General features: G+C 48.0%; 1 long non-coding RNA gene across 1 annotated transcript; it reads left to right on the top strand.

Annotated features, from left to right (window-relative positions):
• Positions 1 to 3,101: 3,101 nt before the first annotated feature.
• LOC131579029 (uncharacterized) lies at positions 3,102 to 17,053 on the top strand. Its single transcript, XR_009277621.1, has 4 exons — positions 3,102 to 3,142; positions 5,090 to 5,195; positions 13,716 to 13,904; positions 16,067 to 17,053. It is a non-coding gene; the product is annotated as an uncharacterized LOC131579029 (long non-coding RNA).
• The last annotated feature ends 367 nt before the right edge of the window (positions 17,054 to 17,420 follow it).

The raw sequence follows: 17,420 nt of genomic DNA, 5'->3' as shown, positions 1-17,420 counted from the left end.
AGAGCTTTGGGTGAAAACTGGATGGGAAGAGAATGTTCCATGTCAGAGCTGCACATATGCCTGTGTCCTCCTCTCCTGAGAGTGTGGATGGCTTCCCTGTCCACGGACATGCTGTCTGTCAGTGCCCTCTCCAACCTCAGCTGGACAGGCAGTTCTGGCCCCAAGATAGGCTGACCTCAGGGGAAACCATGTGCTCTGAGCAGGTCTCCACAGCAGTGATGTGCATTTCCACTCCTCCTTCATTCTCTCACCAGTGCTTTGCCTTTAGTGACTGGTCTTCCCTGTGGTACGTCCTGCTGACCTCTTTGCTTGGAAAACACACTTTGGGGTTGAGGACAAGCTCCTTGTACATCTAGACTGCTCCTGAGAGGTGCTGGGAGAGGAAAATGCCTACTGTACTACCTAGGAATGTGTTTGGCTCTTGGAGTTCTCTGTTCCAAAAGGATTTACAGGATGATTCCTTGCCCTGCTCTACAGCTCTTGAGATTTGGAACAAAGGGAGTGGGGTTTACTCAGAAAGAACATGTTCTGGGGTAGCTGAGCAGCAGTCATTTTGGGACTGCTCCAAAACTGTTCTGGAATTGGGAGAGAGAACTGGACGCAGCACTCGGAACACTAAACTGGTTTTGCATACCGTGTTTGGCTCTGAAGACACATTTATTGCTTTTATTCTTCTGTGATCCCAGTTGTCACACTGTTGTGCTGCTGTGGGTGCAAGCCAAGCAGGCTTCACTTACTCTTTTCTGTCCTGTACCTCCCAGACCTTTACCTGGTCTGAAAGAGAACTGGCCTAGGGCTTTGGGAATTGGCCTCAGGAGAGATGATGCCTTAAATGCAAGGAAAACGGAGAGTGAAACTCTTTGCTGGAAATCTTGCTCACTCCCCAGCGCCACATTTGTGGCTCTGAACTGCCTTCTCAGTTGCTGGCATGCTGGATGCAGCAGGAAGCAAAAATGCTGCTGTTAACGGTGCTGGGAGTCAGAGGGCCCATGAAACTCCCAGTCTGGCTGATGCAAACCTCCTCCTGCCAGCAGAGCGAGTGATTCCACAATAACCCTGGATTGCTGCAATGGCAGCTTGGCAGGTGGCTGCGGAGCAACGAGGAGCTCTCAAGCTGTGGTAGAACACTGCATGGCAATGATGTAACAGCCACATCCCACCCGAGCCCGTGCGCTGAACAAAAAGGACCAGCTTCTCCACGGGTGTCAACTGGGGGAGCGGCACCGACCACGGCGGCCGAGGCCTCAGCCCTGGGGCTGCTCACCCACATCTCGCCATCAATCTCTGCAGTGCCATTTGGAGATGAACCTGTATTTTACCTTCTGCTGCTTGTCTTAATTGATTTCTATTTTTTTAAAAATTCTGTTTGTTAATTCACGTAGTGTCTTTGGCCGAGCAATTATATGCATGGCCATATTGTGTGACTGCAGCAGTCTGGTGCGGCGCAAGGAGCGCCACATCATGTGAGACGTTTCATCTCCACGAGTAACCTCGGCACCGTGGCAAATGAATACACCAGTACAGTACAGGCAGGAGAGATGAGACGCATTGACCGCTGCCCCTGCTCACCAGAGAAATGTCATTCTTTCAGAATTTTTTTTCCCCCCTTTCTTGTTTTCCCGACACATTTTGGTCCCCTTTTCGCTTCTCCCCTTTTCCCTTAAGTAGAGATGACACAGATCAATACCTTTGATGGAAAGTAATAATCAGGCCTATTAAGTGACAAAGGTTTACTCTGTAACAGCTGTGCTGGCGGGAGAGGAGAGCTTGTCTGACTAATGAATCATGAAACAATCAGGCAGTAGCCATTTGTGTTTAGATCTGTAAATATGGTGTGGTTCAAGTGCCAGACCATCTCCAGCACTCCAGCTGGGGGCACAGATGGTCCACATTCAGCACAGCACAAGTGTAAAGAAAAGCCTCCCTCCTTCCCCCTCTCCTGCCTGTCCCACAGTGCCCCTCCCAAAGGAGAGAGCAGCCAGCTTGGGGATACACTTGGGCTGTGGGTACGAATCCTGAAGTTGCCCTTCCACACTCAGCAGCTCTCAGCAAAATGCCTGCTCCCTTGCTTGTCCAAGACACAAAAAAACCAGGAAACCCCTCAAAATCTATGTGCTGTATAAGGACTTTAATGTTTTGGGCTGAAACATTGGAATTTATTCCTTGCTTTCTATCCCTTGGATTTGTTCCTTATGCTCTGCTGATACCTTTCCTTCCGCAAGGCATCATGATGTCCACTTGTTAGTCCTGAAGCGCAAGTGAGTGACATGGCAGGAATTCAGAACTAAATTGCAGGAGCAGAGTCTGGTGAGAGAGGGAAGGAAATAAAGTTGTCAGGGATTTCAGGCTCTTCCCACTCTCTTGACCTGAGCTGGGAGTGCTACTCCCAGTACTGGGGGTTGAGGCAGCCCCTTCCTTGGCCTCCTGTGGGAGGCTGGCTGTCCAAGGCACAGGGGTGCCAAAGGCAGGAAGAGCTGGGCATGCAGGTGACCCATTGCCTGGGGTTGGTGCTTTTGGGGCAGTGAGGCTGTGCTGCTGAGACATATTTTGTTTGCAAGATATATATATATATATATATATATATATTTCTGTCCTTACTCTGCTGGAATTACAGGGTGTACTCAAAAGCATTTAATGTTTTGTTGTCTTTTAGTCTCCTGACAGGGAGGTGGTGGTGGGACACCATTATCTGGATTGGTCCATGGGAGGAAATGATGGATTATTAGCACTGTGATCTACTTTTCAAAGGCTCCCAAAGAAGGCAGTACTGCCAGAAGCAAGGGAAGGACTTGCCAGTCTTATTTTGGTATTTATGTCTCCTAGGCATATCCAGTTAACTACCATCTCTGCTCATTTCTGTTGATTTCTTTTAGAGATTGTTATTCCCTCAGTAGCTTCCCACCTTCAAGAAATACTCTTTCCAGTGGTTCTGGCCTGAGGCTCCAGCTCTGTCCTGTGGGGTTTTGTTCTGTGCTGCATCTTCTGTGCTGGTCCTTGCTCACACAGCAATGCGCTGCAAATGAGAGTCAGGGAAGGCATTTCTCTGCTTGGTAATTCATGCTCTTGTCTCTCTTGCTGTATATATAATTCTACAGGACACCAGCCAGTGAAGAGACACATCCCCAGTTTATGGGAATCACAGGTAGGTCTCTGTGCCTCCACTACCTTCTTCTGACTCCTGCAAGGGCCTAGAAATGTATAAATGCTGCTCAGGACAAATGATGTAAAATATTGTGGGATTCCCCCTCATCAGCTGCCTTTTGGGCTGTAACTTGCACTGTGTGAGTTGAGTTATACTAAAGAACTGTATACAGACCCGTTAGAATTTCAGAGGTGTCAGCAAGAGAGAGTGAAGGTTGGCTTTGCTTGAGGTGGTTTTAAACTCTGATCCTTTTTCTCTCTCTCTCTCTGTGAAAAGTGCTTTGGGACTGAAGTTACAGACCAGCACAGCTCAGTGCAGTCCACTGACCAAAAGTTCCTGAAACTAGAAACAAATATCTAGTTTTTATGTCTCAACATATTTGGAGAGGTGTGTAAAGCACTGGAGAAACAACTTGAATTCAGAGGACTTCAGAAAGAAAACTGAAGTGTAGAATGAGGCCAAGGTGAGCAAAAAGCACAGAAGAGGCAGGTGAAGACTGTGTGAGTGCCATAGCTCAGCCCTTCAGTGGCTGTGGGCTGCAGGGGTGCCCTCAGTGCAGGAGAGGGGGAGCTTCCAGTGCCCTGAGGCCTCAGTGCATGGCATTCACCTTGCTGGGCTTTTTCACCAGAGTTCTGAAGCCCTTAGCCTGGGTAACTCAGGATGACAGAGTCTGAAATAGAGAGAAAGGACTAAGAGGACAGGGAGCAGACTTTTTCATTCTCCTTTCATTTCTTAAGCCATTATTTTGTGTGGAAAAAGCAGCAAGTTTGCCAAAACCCTAAGAAATACAGAGTTTTTGGACTTCAGCAATAGTACCATTTTGCCATAAATCACATTATGTCCCATCTCCTTTGAGCTGTTGAATGGTTATTCAATGTCCTGCAAGAGGGTGAATGAGGGAGCAAAGCTCCCAAACTCTTCCAGCTCGATCAGAGCAATCAGTATACCTCACAAAGATAATTATTCTGATATAAGGCCTGCTTCTCTGTTTGCAGTGACCAAAATGCCTTTGAGAACTTCGAGAAATTTAAACTCATGTAATAATACATGTAAACTCATGTAATAATGTCTTTATCCCTCTCCTGTCCAATAACCTCCTTTCCTTTCTTTTACTTTTGGTGAGGGGGAATTATTTTTATTTTTATTTTTTTTTCTCAGAAACTAGGCTGAATTTTGCTTTTTGAAGGCATCTTCTTAGAAAAAGCAACTGGGATTGTGCACAGCTGGCTCTTGAATATGGAGTTTCTACTGAAACTTCCCTGCTATTATTTTGACAATGTTATAATTATCAAAGCCTGCCAGTATTAGGTGTGACAGTGAGTGCTCACGGCAGGGAGGAGCACAGCCTGGTCAGCAGAGGAAGGGGGCCACTCGCAGTTGTGCCCCCTGTTGCAAAAGCCATAATAATTTAATCTTCTCATACTGGGATCTGCATTTCCTCTGGCCTGTGTAGAGCTGCTGAGTGCCTGGTTTGCCTTGGCCAAATCACAAGGGCCATTCCTTGAGCATTTGCAAGACTTCAAATAGAAGATCATGCTGGTAATGACTTCAGGGCAGGATTGGGGGTTATGTTTTTATGTTTTTGTCCTAGAAATAAATGATTTAACTATTAAAATGAGGCAAGCTTCTGGCTTTTGCTTGTAATTCAGTTCAAGGTTGTGTTAAATATGTTACTAGATCAACCACTCTCCTTTGCCAACCTGCTTAGCAGAAAGCAGGGAAGGCAGATCAGCTCATTGTTGACTCGGTGGATGTGAAGTGTCACATACTGTAGCCATTAACTACCAGCTGCATTATCTGGCTATGCATTTTACTTTTTAGCACTGTGTTTGTTCTCCAGTCCATCAGCATATAGTAAGATATGTTACATGTCTCACTGTAAAGACAACTTGGCAAATTGGTCCATGAGGTGTTCTCATTTCTTTGCACAAATCTGCTTGCTCATAGAGAAATCAGGACTGCCATCTTCCTGGAAGAACTGGCCCTTCCAAACCAGTTGTTACACAACCCGCTCTGAGTCCTGCTGGGATGTGCAGAGGAGGAGCTGTACGAGGTGAGCTGGTCAAAGCTGGCTGCTGATCGTGAATTCTCTGGAGCATGTGAGCTGCTCCCAGCCAACAGAAAGCACTTCACTGTGTTTTAGCAGATTTAAGCAGAGCACAGCAAACAGAGCCCTGGGCCTAAGCTGCTGTCCTCAACAAGGCACAGATTTGCCTGTCTGTAGTATGAAAAGGCTCAGTAGCAAATTTTGACTTACTAGCTAAACTAAAGCTATACAAGAAAAATCACAGGCAGTGGCTGCTCATCCAAACGCTGTTCTGAGGCATTCTCTCTTCCTCTCTTTGTGCTCACCTGTATGTATCCAGATTGAGAATATCTTGCAGAGTGTACACCTGGAAGTGTTAGAGCCAGCTTTGGCCAAGCTCACCAACAAACACAGTTAATTTTAAACACAGGCTGGAGATTCCCATGACCACAGGGGTCCTGCCCCTTGTTTAGCAGCCTGGTGGTCCGAGGCATCGGGGTCAGAGTGCGTCTCTGGGGCTGTGTGTCTATTGTCTGCCCTTGCAGCTTGGGCTGGAGAGAAGGATAATGGAGCCTGAGCAGTCCCCGCCGCTGAGCCCTCGGCACTGGCCGCGCCTGCTCGTGAATTATCACAGGGAGCTGCTGACACTGGGTGGCCACCCAGGAGCAAGGAAAAGAGGCCTCTCCCTTGGAACGTGGGTACCGAGAGCAAGGTTTGGGTTGGGCCAGCTGGGGCGGCAGGGTTAACACCCTTGATCTTCCTTTGTCGGAAGCTGCGGTATTTTTGGCAAGAGGAAAGCCAGGGATGGGAATTGCTGCATTTCCCTGGGGCTGACCAGGGTCCTGGCAGCAGGGACACCAGCCCCTGTGTATACAAGGCTGGCAGTCATTTTTATAGGAAGGTAGGAGGTCTTCTGCTGCCGCAGGTACATATCAGATGGACAGTGGGGAGCACAGACGGGCAGGGCACAGGGAGATGGAGAGCGTGGGGAGAAGCAGTCAGAGAGATTTGTGTCTTTGATATGCCTGTTGTCGTGGAGACCAGGAAAATATTTTGCTGTTGTTCTTGTGAGTAGCTGCAGTCATCCATTCCCGTTTTCCTTTGGAAGTTGGTGAAACTACAGCTGGGTACAGCTGGAGAGGAGAACAGGACAGTGTGGGTTGTTGCTGGCGACTAAGGGGCTGACAAGGGGCTGCTTGAGGAAATTGAAAAGCCATATATTGCTTACAGAAAGAAATGATAGGCTCTCTTGTACCACTGATCTCAAGCCTTTGTTACAGTCTGAAAACAGGGCTGCAGGCAGAAGGCACTTCTTAGCTAGAGATGTTTAAGGTAGCCACTGTGGCTGCAGTATCCCCATATTGCCCTGTTCTGCCCTCAGTAGAGTGGTCTTTTGGGCTTTGTGACTGTGTGCAAGCTGTTCACAACTCAGTGCAGGCTCCTTCTGAGGACAGGTTTCTGTTGCCAGCCATAACAAGGGATACCTGTACCTTGTGAGCCTGTTGTTTTTGGCTGCTGTGCTTGGCAGGACAGCAGGCTAAGGGGCCCTCTGCTTACTGCATGGAGCAGCAGGTTAAACTCACACACTGAACTTCCTCCAGAGGCTGGCAGATGTGCGTTGACCATGTACCTTGCCCAGGTACACGAGAGGGAGCTGCATTCCTCTTGCTGCCTTTGCAGATCCCAGTTCTGGGAAGGCTCAGCAGGGTCTTTGTACTCTCTGGTATTTCCTGTGGCTTTATACTGAGCCACTGCTTACTGAGCAGCTGCCTAACATGCTGCTGGCATGGTGGGGGTTAACTGGGACATCACCTCCTGGTCCCACTAATTGTGCTCATTTGCCGTGCTGTGGCTCCCAGCACCATTTCAGACACTCGAGGATGTGAAAAAGATGGAGCGAAACCGATGCAAAGTGGGCTTGAAGTGGCTGCTCTCCTAAATGTCAGCTGCCCAACTAAATATAACCCCGGGAGTAGAATTTATGTTTTGCACTCCTTCGCTTTTTATTGTGGGGAGAAAAAAGCCAGGAGCTCAACGGGCTGTAACTTTAATAGGTCATTCCAGCCAGTGCTTACCTTTACAAAATCCTGCTAACGCTGGGAAGACAATACAGTGATCAAAAGCAGTGATGAGATTTTTTAGCAGCATTAACCGTCATGACCTAGCAAAATGAAAGAAAATGGTTTAACAGAACTGTCAGATCCAATATAGCTAATAAAGGCATGGATAAATGTTTATTACATACCGGAGACAGATCATTTCTGTACAGAAATTGAGGATGACCTTTACTGATAACTCTTATCTGCCTGATATCCTGAATAAGAAAAAGAGAGGGGGAGAGAGGGCTGCACTATTGCTGGTGTTTATGAAAGGTGGCGAAAAATTACCATTTGCAGATGATGGTTTTTAGACAAGATATGGAACTGTTCATTCCATGCAAGGGACTCCAGGCTCTGACCTGCCTGATCAAATGTAATGAGTGTGTCCAACTGGGGCGCTTTATGGAGACCTGATTTACATACATTTTATGTATGTGCACACACACATTCTTGTATGTTTGTGTATGAGTCCGCGTTTAGGACAGTACCCAAGTAATGCTGCCCTGAGCCGCCTTCCCTCCAGCTGGGTTTCTGTGCTGAGCACCAGTAGCTGAAAACAGACTTCCAAGGGAGGCCACTTCCTAAAAACTCCTGCTGAAACCAAACAGCCAGACCTCTGGAAGAAATGGGAAACGGAAGCCATTTATTTTGAACTGTAAATGGCATGTAAGCTTCTCGAGGAAATCCGCCTTCTCTGTTCCCATTCCATACAAAGCAGCACGTGAGGATTTGAAACACAGGTAATTGCCAGTGCTGAACCTGTCAAGTGAGGCTGCAGAAGTCCCACCTGACCTGACAGCCAGGTAAGCATGGGAGTAAAGGAGCAGACAGGTCAGCAGGCTGCCTGAAGCACCAGGAAGGGGCTAGCAGAGTTCTGCTGTCAGGCAATCAAAGAACAAGTTAAATGCAGACTTCTTTCCCCTCAGCCTAGAGTTCAAGCCCCAAAACCCTTGCTTTCCTGGTGTTCTCAGCATGATGTAGAATTGATATGCTGAAAACACAATTGTAGCCATGAGGGTTAGCCTCTTCCAGCAGGGAAACATCACCAGCTACCTGTCAAACAACTGCCTGGAATGAGATGTGAGTGAAATCGGAATCAGGCCCAGTGCATGCAGTTTATCATAAATAATGCTGTCTCGGTAATGGCTGCAATTAGTTATGAACTTCAGTCATTCCTACCGTTTCCATGTTGGCCAATTATGCTGCAGGAATTACCAAGTAACCCATAGCACATTAGCTCTCTGTACTGCCATTGTGGGGAGGGCTCAGGTCACCGGCTCCTCGCAGGATGAATTAGCACGGCTCTCCCTGCACAATGGTGCTAGGCTGATTTACAGGGCTGGAAGCTGCCCCTTTGTCTGCTGGGGGTGTAGCAGCAGCACGCTGGAATCACAGCTTTGCAGGGGACACTTACCCAGCCTTACAGGAGCAACGGGAAGTGCGTTTTCTCTGGCTGTGCAGGTGACTTAGTAGACTCTGCCAGGAATTCTTAGGTCTGGGGGTGGTTCAGTAATAAGCTGAAATCAGACTTTAAATAGTGCAATTTGAAGCTGGGAAGAGGAACAAAATTAATGTGCTCACCTGACTCTACAGTGTAAAAGATAAGCAATTTCTTGAACTGGTGCTGGTGAGAGGCTTAAAAGTTCCATAGGCACCTGCCCTACATCTGATTGGAATGCCTTTTGTTTTGGTTTGCAGAGGTGTGTAGGACTGCTGAGGACTTCTGAGGACAGGAGTGCTTGTATTCCTGTGGGGCATCACCTGGCTGTAAGCCTTGGCCAAACAAGGCAGGACAGTTTGTTCCTGCTCCTACAGTCCTTGCCTTGATGCTCTGTCACTTGATTTCTTCAGAGAACAACTGACTTGGCTCTTATGTGAACTTTTGTTCGTCAAGTTGTTTGGAAAATACTATCCTTGACTGCTGAAAGGCATTTCTGTGTTGGTAAGCGCAAAATCCATGGTAGCTGAAGTGTTTGAATACTTCCAAGCTCCCAGGCCCACAGCCACAATGTATTATTTTGGGTGAGAGCAGCGCTTTAAAGGCTCTTTTTGATGAGATCTCAAATTCCGAGTTCTGTTACTCTCATGGGTGCTCAACCTGTAGTTTGAAGATCTCATACGTGGTTCTGTGCTCTGGGGTTTCAGAAGGAATTCTCTTCAAGCAGAAAATCTTGGGGAAATTTGCAGTTTTGTAAAACTGCAGTTGCAGTTTTGAAACAGAATATTTTTTCAAAATCAAATTTATTTCAACGAGGAACAATCACTCTAATGGCTGAGAAGAATGCAAAGATTCAATGAGGTATGAATAGCTGTAAGATGGTACAATTACCACCTCAGAAACAATATATTTGTAAAGTTAATTCCTCTTGAACATGAACAATCTCCTTACACTTGACCCCTCTCTATTGCCTCTTCCATGCTTGAACTCTCCTTGAACTTTGTAGATCCATCTTGAGAGTATGATATGGCCATCTCTTTTGCATCTGGTTATTTTAGCTCCAATTTGCAGCCCTAAAATGGCAATTATGGTGATATATTGCTCAAGTCACCCGACATGGATGAGTATCGGGATCAGTGCGTTTATGCACAGGAGTAGTGAATGGAGACTACAGCTATGATTTTAAATGACTTGATTAATTCTGAAACAACACTTCAGAGTCCATTACATCCAGCAGGTGTTGGGGTTCAGGCTGCACTCCCATTGCATATTCAGGCTGCCTTCCCTCAAACTGCACAAGCATGTCATCTTTATTGCCCCCTTTTTTTGTGTGTGTCCAGCATTCCTTTCCTCCCCCTTGCTCCTCCTTTCAGATCTTCCCTGACTTTTACAGCAGGACAGGAGGGGCAGGTTTGGGATAGAAGTGCCCCTGCTGAGACTGCTGGCCTCTGTCAGTCTGTCCCTTGTCCTGTGGGCAGTACTGCCAGGAGGGAGAAAACGAGAGCACAGCACAGAAATCATCTCAGCTTCAGGGCTGACTGGATCCGGATAAAGCAGGGAGCACCGGGCCGAAAACTCTTGCCATACATCACTCCGCAAGGACAGCCTTTTGTAAGGATCAGTTGTCACGGGGCTTTATCATGTGCTTGTTGCCTTTATTGGAGTCTTTGTGGCCTGATCCCGATGCGCTCTCTGTCTTGTTTCAGCCAGAATAATCGCTGCAGTTTGGGGAGTTCAGCCCAGCAGGGCCGCGGGCTCCGACAGAGAAACAAGACCCTATTCAGGGAGAGCACTGGAACGACTGTTCCGTGGCCGGGGTGCTCCTTCCCATGAATAAGGGGACAAAAGTCTGGGGCTAATGAGAAGCCCGATGCTGGAGTGTTTGTTTTAAAGACAGTGGTTTATTCTGCAGGCTGTGCTCTGGAGGCAAGGGAAATTCTCTCTGGGATCAGGAGTCTCCCAAAGGAAGGGGCTCCTGTTTGCCCTGGATCTGTAGCTCTTCCCAGCAGAGGTGACAGTGCATGAACCTGCTCTGGAGTCCATGGAAATCACTGGGAGCCTGTCTGTGTCACGGAATGTGCCACAGCAGGACAAGCACAACGCTTGGCTGAAGTGTATGGGGGGATCTACTCAGAGACTTTCCTGGGGGATGGAAGGGGTGCAGGGCTTGCCCTAAGGCTCTGTTGGAAAGCATTCCCGGCTCAGACGCACTGAGGCAGTGGAGGGATGGTCTGTACAGAGCTCTGGAGAAAGCTCCTCAGGGATCGGAGGAGAATAGTCCTGGACATCCGGGGGGGGGCAGATAAGAAGGAGTTATGTAGTTCTTTACCATAATTGGGGTTCAGACCCCTGTGAACAGCCTGTCAGGGAAATACCTGGCATGGCCTGGAAATGCAAAGGTTGGGTTTGGGGGATTGTGGGGTTTGGGTTTTGTTGCTTTGGGAAAATAGTTTTTTCTTTCTTATTTTCCCCTTGATATTTGTCAGACTTTCATTTCATCTTTAGGGTAGATGGAAAGTAGTGTGCCAGCAGCAGCAGACTGACTCTCTGCCCAGTGCCTGCTCTGTGCTGGGAAAACCATTCCTATGGAAGCTGTTCCTGTTCTGTGCAGTCTCCCCGCTCCGCACAGCCTCTCCTCCCACCCATGCCAGCGAGGAGGCTCCTGCAGGGGGGCTCAGGCAACTGCGAACATTCACTACAACACCCAAACCAGGGGTTATTTATATTCCAAAACCCATTTTTCAGCACTGTCAATTTTTCCCTTACAGGCAAACGAAAAGACAGTTAAAGGGACTTTTGGTGACATCCCCCCTGTTTAATGAAGCTTGGAGTTATGGGCAAGTGACTCGAAGAGCCGTTATTATCTGCATGAGCGGGCGAGGCCGAGGGTCCAGCAGTGTGCACAGAGCTCCCACAAATGTGCCCATTGATCATGGCTAATCAGAGCGCCCGGGTCAGGGGGGCTGCAGAGATGGAGAGTGCTGAAAAAGCTGACAAATGAAGCAGCAGAGCTTTGGGTTAATGCGATATTCAAACAGAATGAGCTATTCAGTTTCTTGGGAGCTTGTCACTTTTCTTTTCCTCTGACATTTCGCTGGAGACTGCAATGGGGAGACAGGGGGAGTGTGAGAGTGCATGAGAGAGCAGTGTCTTAACTGGGGGGGCAGGAGGAAGTCCTTCAAGTGGTTCTAAAGAGCAGAAGGGAAAGGCACGAGGGAGGGCAATTCTCCTGTGTCCTCCCCACTTTATTTTTAGAGTAGAACACTTTTTTGTTGTTTTTTTCCAAAGGTGATACTGCTTTGGAGCCTTTGTAATTTCTGCAGCCAACACTGATTTGTTAATTCGCAAAAAACCTGCTCAGGCTGGAGTGTAGTTAAAGAGGAGATGTTTGGGGTGCTCAGGCCCAGGCTCAGGCCAGAGCTGTTCTCTCCCCAGGGCTAAGTTCAGCACTGTAAGAGGCGAGGAGCTGTGTGGGATGCTGATATGCTTGGTTAGTTGGTTGTTTTTCAGAAGCACTGCATGGAAGGCTGCAGGCAAAACATATGTGTCAGAAGCAGCATTATTGCCTTACTTGGGCTTCTTATGACTTTCTGGTTTCTTAGTAATAAATGCCTCACCTGAGGGCTGCTAAGTATCTGTTAAAAATTCCCTGTATTTCCAGCGCTTTGCATGCTGGAGGCCCGACTGGTAACACACAGCAATTGTACTTTAAGTGGCATAAATGGTATCTTCCGGCTCCTGTGTGGAACTGTACAGAGCAGACCACAGGTTTGGGGGTTTACTCCTGTCATCCCTGCAGGGCAGCAGTGGGGCTGGAGGTCCCTGCTCCCAGCTCTAGGCTCTCACCAGAGGAGTGCTTGGGTTATAGTACAGTTAAGGCTGGTGTACGCTGAAGAAAATAGCACCTCATGCTCCAGGGAGCACTCAGCAAGAGCCTGCCTGGAATTAACAGCTGGAGAGATTTATTTGGTGCTCTCTAGGTTAGAGGGACATAACGCTCTAAGGAGTGAGAGAGCTTTGAGGAATGCAGGGTCAGAGCTCCTGGAAGAGCTCTGCCGATTCAGTAATCGTGTGGGCACGCAGTGCTGAACTCAGCTCCTGGGAGGGGACTGCCCCAGGAGAGCAGGAGATCCTGGGAAGTGCTGCACAGCTTCCCAGGGAAAGTGCAGCTAAGGACCATGCATTTGTACTCAATAGCTTGGGCCATCCCTTCTCTGTGTAGCTGTTGATCAGGAAATCATCCTTGAAAAATTAATCAGATTTTGCTTTTTTAGTGGAGTTTCAAGCCTCTCAGAGACCTTTGATTTCTCATGTTTTACTTTGTTTCCTACAAATTTTCTTCTTCTTGGAAAATCTGGGAGTTACTTTTTTCCTGGCTTGCAGTTACTTTGGCATTTACAGGGGGCCCTGAAATGGTTTTGCTGTTGCATCCCAGATGCAAATAACTCAGAGTCCCCCAGCAGGACATTGCAGGGCTTGACCAGGAGAGTGTGTGAGGTTGGCGAGAAGAAAACTGTTATACCAGCACTGTGGGGAACAAGGAATTTCTCTTTTCAGGCTGCTCCCTGGAATAGCGTCACAATGAAGTTGGAAGGAGAAGGACAGAGTGAGAGGAGGAGAGGAAGCACATGGCTGTTTGCCTGGTGCTTCTGGAGTGCATGACAGCTCCGGTTCAATAGCTCTGAGAGCAGCCTGGTAACGTCACCAGGCTGGAGGCTGCAACCTCTAAAGCTTGGGACAGCACAGCTGACATGGAGCTGACAGGAATGTGTAAGAGCAACAATGCATAACATAGCAAAGCCCTGAATTTCTTTTTCTCCACACACTGCAAAAAGCACAACAGATGGAAGGAAGACCTTGGGGAAACAGTCACGGAGCTGGGGCTCAGGACATGGGAATTCAGCCACTGGGGTGGTACAAGACCAGGGGTAGGCAGATGATCTGCCTCTCCTTTGTTCTGCAGATCATTTCACAATGTTTTTCTTTCTCCCCATCTGTTTTGACTCTCAGGTCTTCAGGGCTGACACAGTTTCATATTATCTCCCTTTCCGAGAGGAGCATTTCTTCCTTTCCTCCAGCATGAACCTGTCCTGAAGTACAGAAGAACAACACTGACTATTTGTTAATGCCGACAGCAGAATTATTTAATCTTCCCCTGCTCTAACCAGTCCTGCAGTCTGCTGCTGCCTGCCATGTGAGGTTCTTGGCAACATTCTTCTACAACAAGCTCTCTCTCCTCATCAAGCTTCTGTCTCGGAGATGCATGCGAAGCATTTCAGTTTTTTCGCCCTTTAATCAGAAGCCTGACCTGTTCTGAACAGTGCTCAGCTTATGACCTCTTCCCAATAAACAAGTTTCAAACAAGCTGCCACATCAGATTTTGTGCAGGAATGACTGTGAGACAGCAAGGAGAGCTGATCATGCCAAATAGCGCTCTTTGGGCCAGACCTTGCTCTCCTTCCCTGCAGGAATTAATTTACATTCTAGGAAAAGCACGACCATCTCACTGAAAAGAAATTATATTATTTCTCCAGCACCGAGAGATGTGCTGTGCTGTGGAGAACAGAGTGTATTTAATTAGGCAAAATATTCCTAGTGAGTTGTCCCGGGATGAACACTGTCCAGGGCACTTTGTTCTGCTGGAGTTATGCATGACTTCAAGGGTGAAGGAAACACCACAGTCACCTGGGCCACAGGTCCTTTGGTCACAGAGTGTCACAGACTCCCTGACACTCTGCCTAGGCTGTATGCTGGTGTCTCAGAAGGAGGCATTGTGTGAGTGGGGAGCTCAGTAGCTTAGAGCTGGGCCTTGGTGTTGAAATTATTTTGGATTTCTTTTTCCTCTTCTTTGTTCCTTTAATCATAATAATTAATGGAACTAAAGAAGGAAGAAAATGGTGATTTTTTTTTTTTTTTGGTGAACTCAGTCATTTTGATCAAAACTATTACCATCTTTGGGACACTTGCTGGCAGCTTCTACAAGAGATGCTGAGGCTGGGTGAGTGAATGTCTGGGTGACACTCACTGTGTGGGCAATGGGTGCAAATGCAGGTACACAGAGAGGATCCTGTGCCCCAGGGCTCCCTCCTCATCCCCAGGCTCTGTTACTAATAACTCCTTTCCCTGCTGCTGAATGCACATTGCCCCATTTTCCCTGGCAAGGGGGAAAAGCATCCTGAGACTTTGCAGTGCTGTTCTGTGCAAGGGTGGTGTGCCAGAACCAGGCACCCGCTGGGGCAAGATGTAAATATTGTCCATCAGAATCCCAGTTCCCTTGTGTTTGAACAGACACTTGCCTGGAATGTTCTCTACTTGCTGAGCTGGCCACTGTGCGAGTACCTGCGTTGCCTTGGCCTGGGAAGGGCAGGAGTACTGGGAAGGATTACAGGTAAATATCTCTAGGTGTGTCACAGCTGGGTGCTGGCTTCACTGTGCAGCTGAGCTCTGTGCACACTGCAGGGACCGGTGACAAACAGTGGCAAGGCTTTACCCCTCAGCTCCACAACCCAGTCTCCAGGACATTTGTTTGCTGACAAATATGGTTTTTCAAACTTCATGAGTCTGCAATGTTCATGTAACACTCAGCACACTCAGGCTCTCCAGACACTCCATGGTCACGATACAATTTTAAACACAACTTGGTTTTTTAAAATTAGCCATGAGTACTTGGTGGTGGGTGGTTCTTGAACACCTTAGGGTGCTTTTGCTGTTGGTAAGAGTAGAATAGGATAAAACAGTTCTTTGAGACTTCCTAGGGTTTAAGAAGACTTGGTCTGTAGTTTCCCTCCCCTGGACTTGAGAGTTTAAAAGGGGCAAAGTGCTTCAAACCATCTTGTAGTTGCCCTCCTGAGTCATAAATATTTTTCCCATCACTTCAGTGTCATTATCTCTCATTCCCAAGAGAAATAATATTCAGCAGTGAAAGCCAGGGCCAAGCCCTTTGCTAAGAGGTCAGGGACTGTAAGGGCAGCATCCCTTGAAATAGGATCTGTGGCAGGAGACCAGGATACAGCAATGTTTGCTTGTTTGCTCAGTTTAATTTTTTTTTTTTTTGAGTTTTATTTGGTTTTGGTTTTGTTTTGGTTTGTTTTGGTTTGGTTTTGGTTTTTTTAAAAATCTTTTAAATTTTTTTTTTGTGTGAAATGGCTTGGGGTTTTTTTTTGTGTGTGTGTGAAAGTACCTGTTTATGCTTCATGCGAAATATTTACTGTTGCCTTATTTACAGGAATTTTAAATGCCGTGGCACCCCTGCTGCTGCCGGAGTGACAGCCTGGCCCGGGCACCTCGCGGTCAGTCGGACAGCTTGGCTTGCACTACGGCACCGGCACAGCCCTGACCTCTGTCATCTGCTCCTCTCACAGGCTTTGGATCTGCACTAGCTCCTGAGAGGGTTCCGCTCCAGACAGCAGCTCCAGGCACGGAAGCGGCGCCGTGGGCCCACCGGGACCCGCTGGCACCTGGCACACGTGGGCCAAGGGCCCGAGCTTGGCACCCCCGGCACCCGGCACGGCTCGTCCGAGGGCTGTGCACCCCTGTGCTGCTCTGGGGAACATCTGTGTGCTGGAACTGCACTGCCAGCCTTTGGGAGATGGCCTCTGCTGCTGGGGAAGCAGTTTGTGTGTTTACCGTGGCTTTAAGTTGAAATGGGATATTCAGATTAGATACCAGAAAAACGTTTTCACTGTTTGGGTGCTCAGGCACTGGAATAGGTGGATTCACCATCCCCGGAGGTGTTCAAGAAGCATCTGGATGTGGCACTGGGCGATGAGGTTTATTGGTTTAGGGGTTACACAGCTGGGTCTATGGTTGGACTTGGTGCTCTTACAGGTCTCTTCCAGCCTCGGTGGTTCTGGGATTCTGGGACTGTATCTCTTGCTCTGGTGGTTCTGGCATTCTGTGACTGTATCTCTTGCTCAGTCCTTTTCCTGACCCCTTCTGGGAGGGTTCTCCTGGCCAGGGCCAGTGCAGAGCCTGCAGGCTCCGGGCTGTGGACAGTGCAGGGCAGCAGTGCCGTGCCATCGGGATGGGAGCGTGTCCCACCCTGCCTGCCACCAGCGGCTTCCTCAGCTCCTGGGGCAGAAGCCTGTCCTGGGTCTGATATTCCGTACTTGAATGTTTGGTTTACAGGACTGTCAGGTTCACTTTGCAAATGCTTTGTTTTGTACACCTTTTTTATGTTTTGTGCACCCTTTTTAATATGCAGTGTGAGGAAGTACATTTCAATCACTTGAAATGCTCTTTGTGAGAACAAAAATGCCCCTTTCCCCATGGTTCTGCTCTCTTTTATTAATGACATTTTAAGATTGGCAAGTATTGAGAGTTTCCTCAGTTTAAAAATTCATCATCTAAAGCCAAAAGAATATTGGATAAATATCTAGTAGTTTCTTGCTGACTGCCTTCTACTTGATGTATAATGTCTGGCTATTTAATTCCATTTGTGAATCCAGGCCACAGGGCTTCAAGGCTTTCTTAGGCTTCCCTTGTGTCAGTTCCTGTACTGCCTTCACTTTGTTTATTGATCTGAATGAATCTGTCGTGCTCTAGTACATTTCTAGTCTCAAACATTAGGATGAGGAGAAGGTCGGGGATTTTATCCGGCCATTTCGTGCCCCGGCACCCGGCACCCTTCGCGCCGGGAGTGACCAGCAGGGGGCGCTCACGTGCCCCTCACGCGCCCGTCACGTGGCCTTCGAGCCGAGGGCACGTGCACTGCCC

This window comes from Poecile atricapillus, chromosome 4, assembly GCF_030490865.1.
Source record: "Poecile atricapillus isolate bPoeAtr1 chromosome 4, bPoeAtr1.hap1, whole genome shotgun sequence".
In the NCBI taxonomy this organism is placed as follows: domain Eukaryota; kingdom Metazoa; phylum Chordata; class Aves; order Passeriformes; family Paridae; genus Poecile; species Poecile atricapillus.
This window is presented reverse-complemented; position numbering and strand designations above follow the sequence as displayed.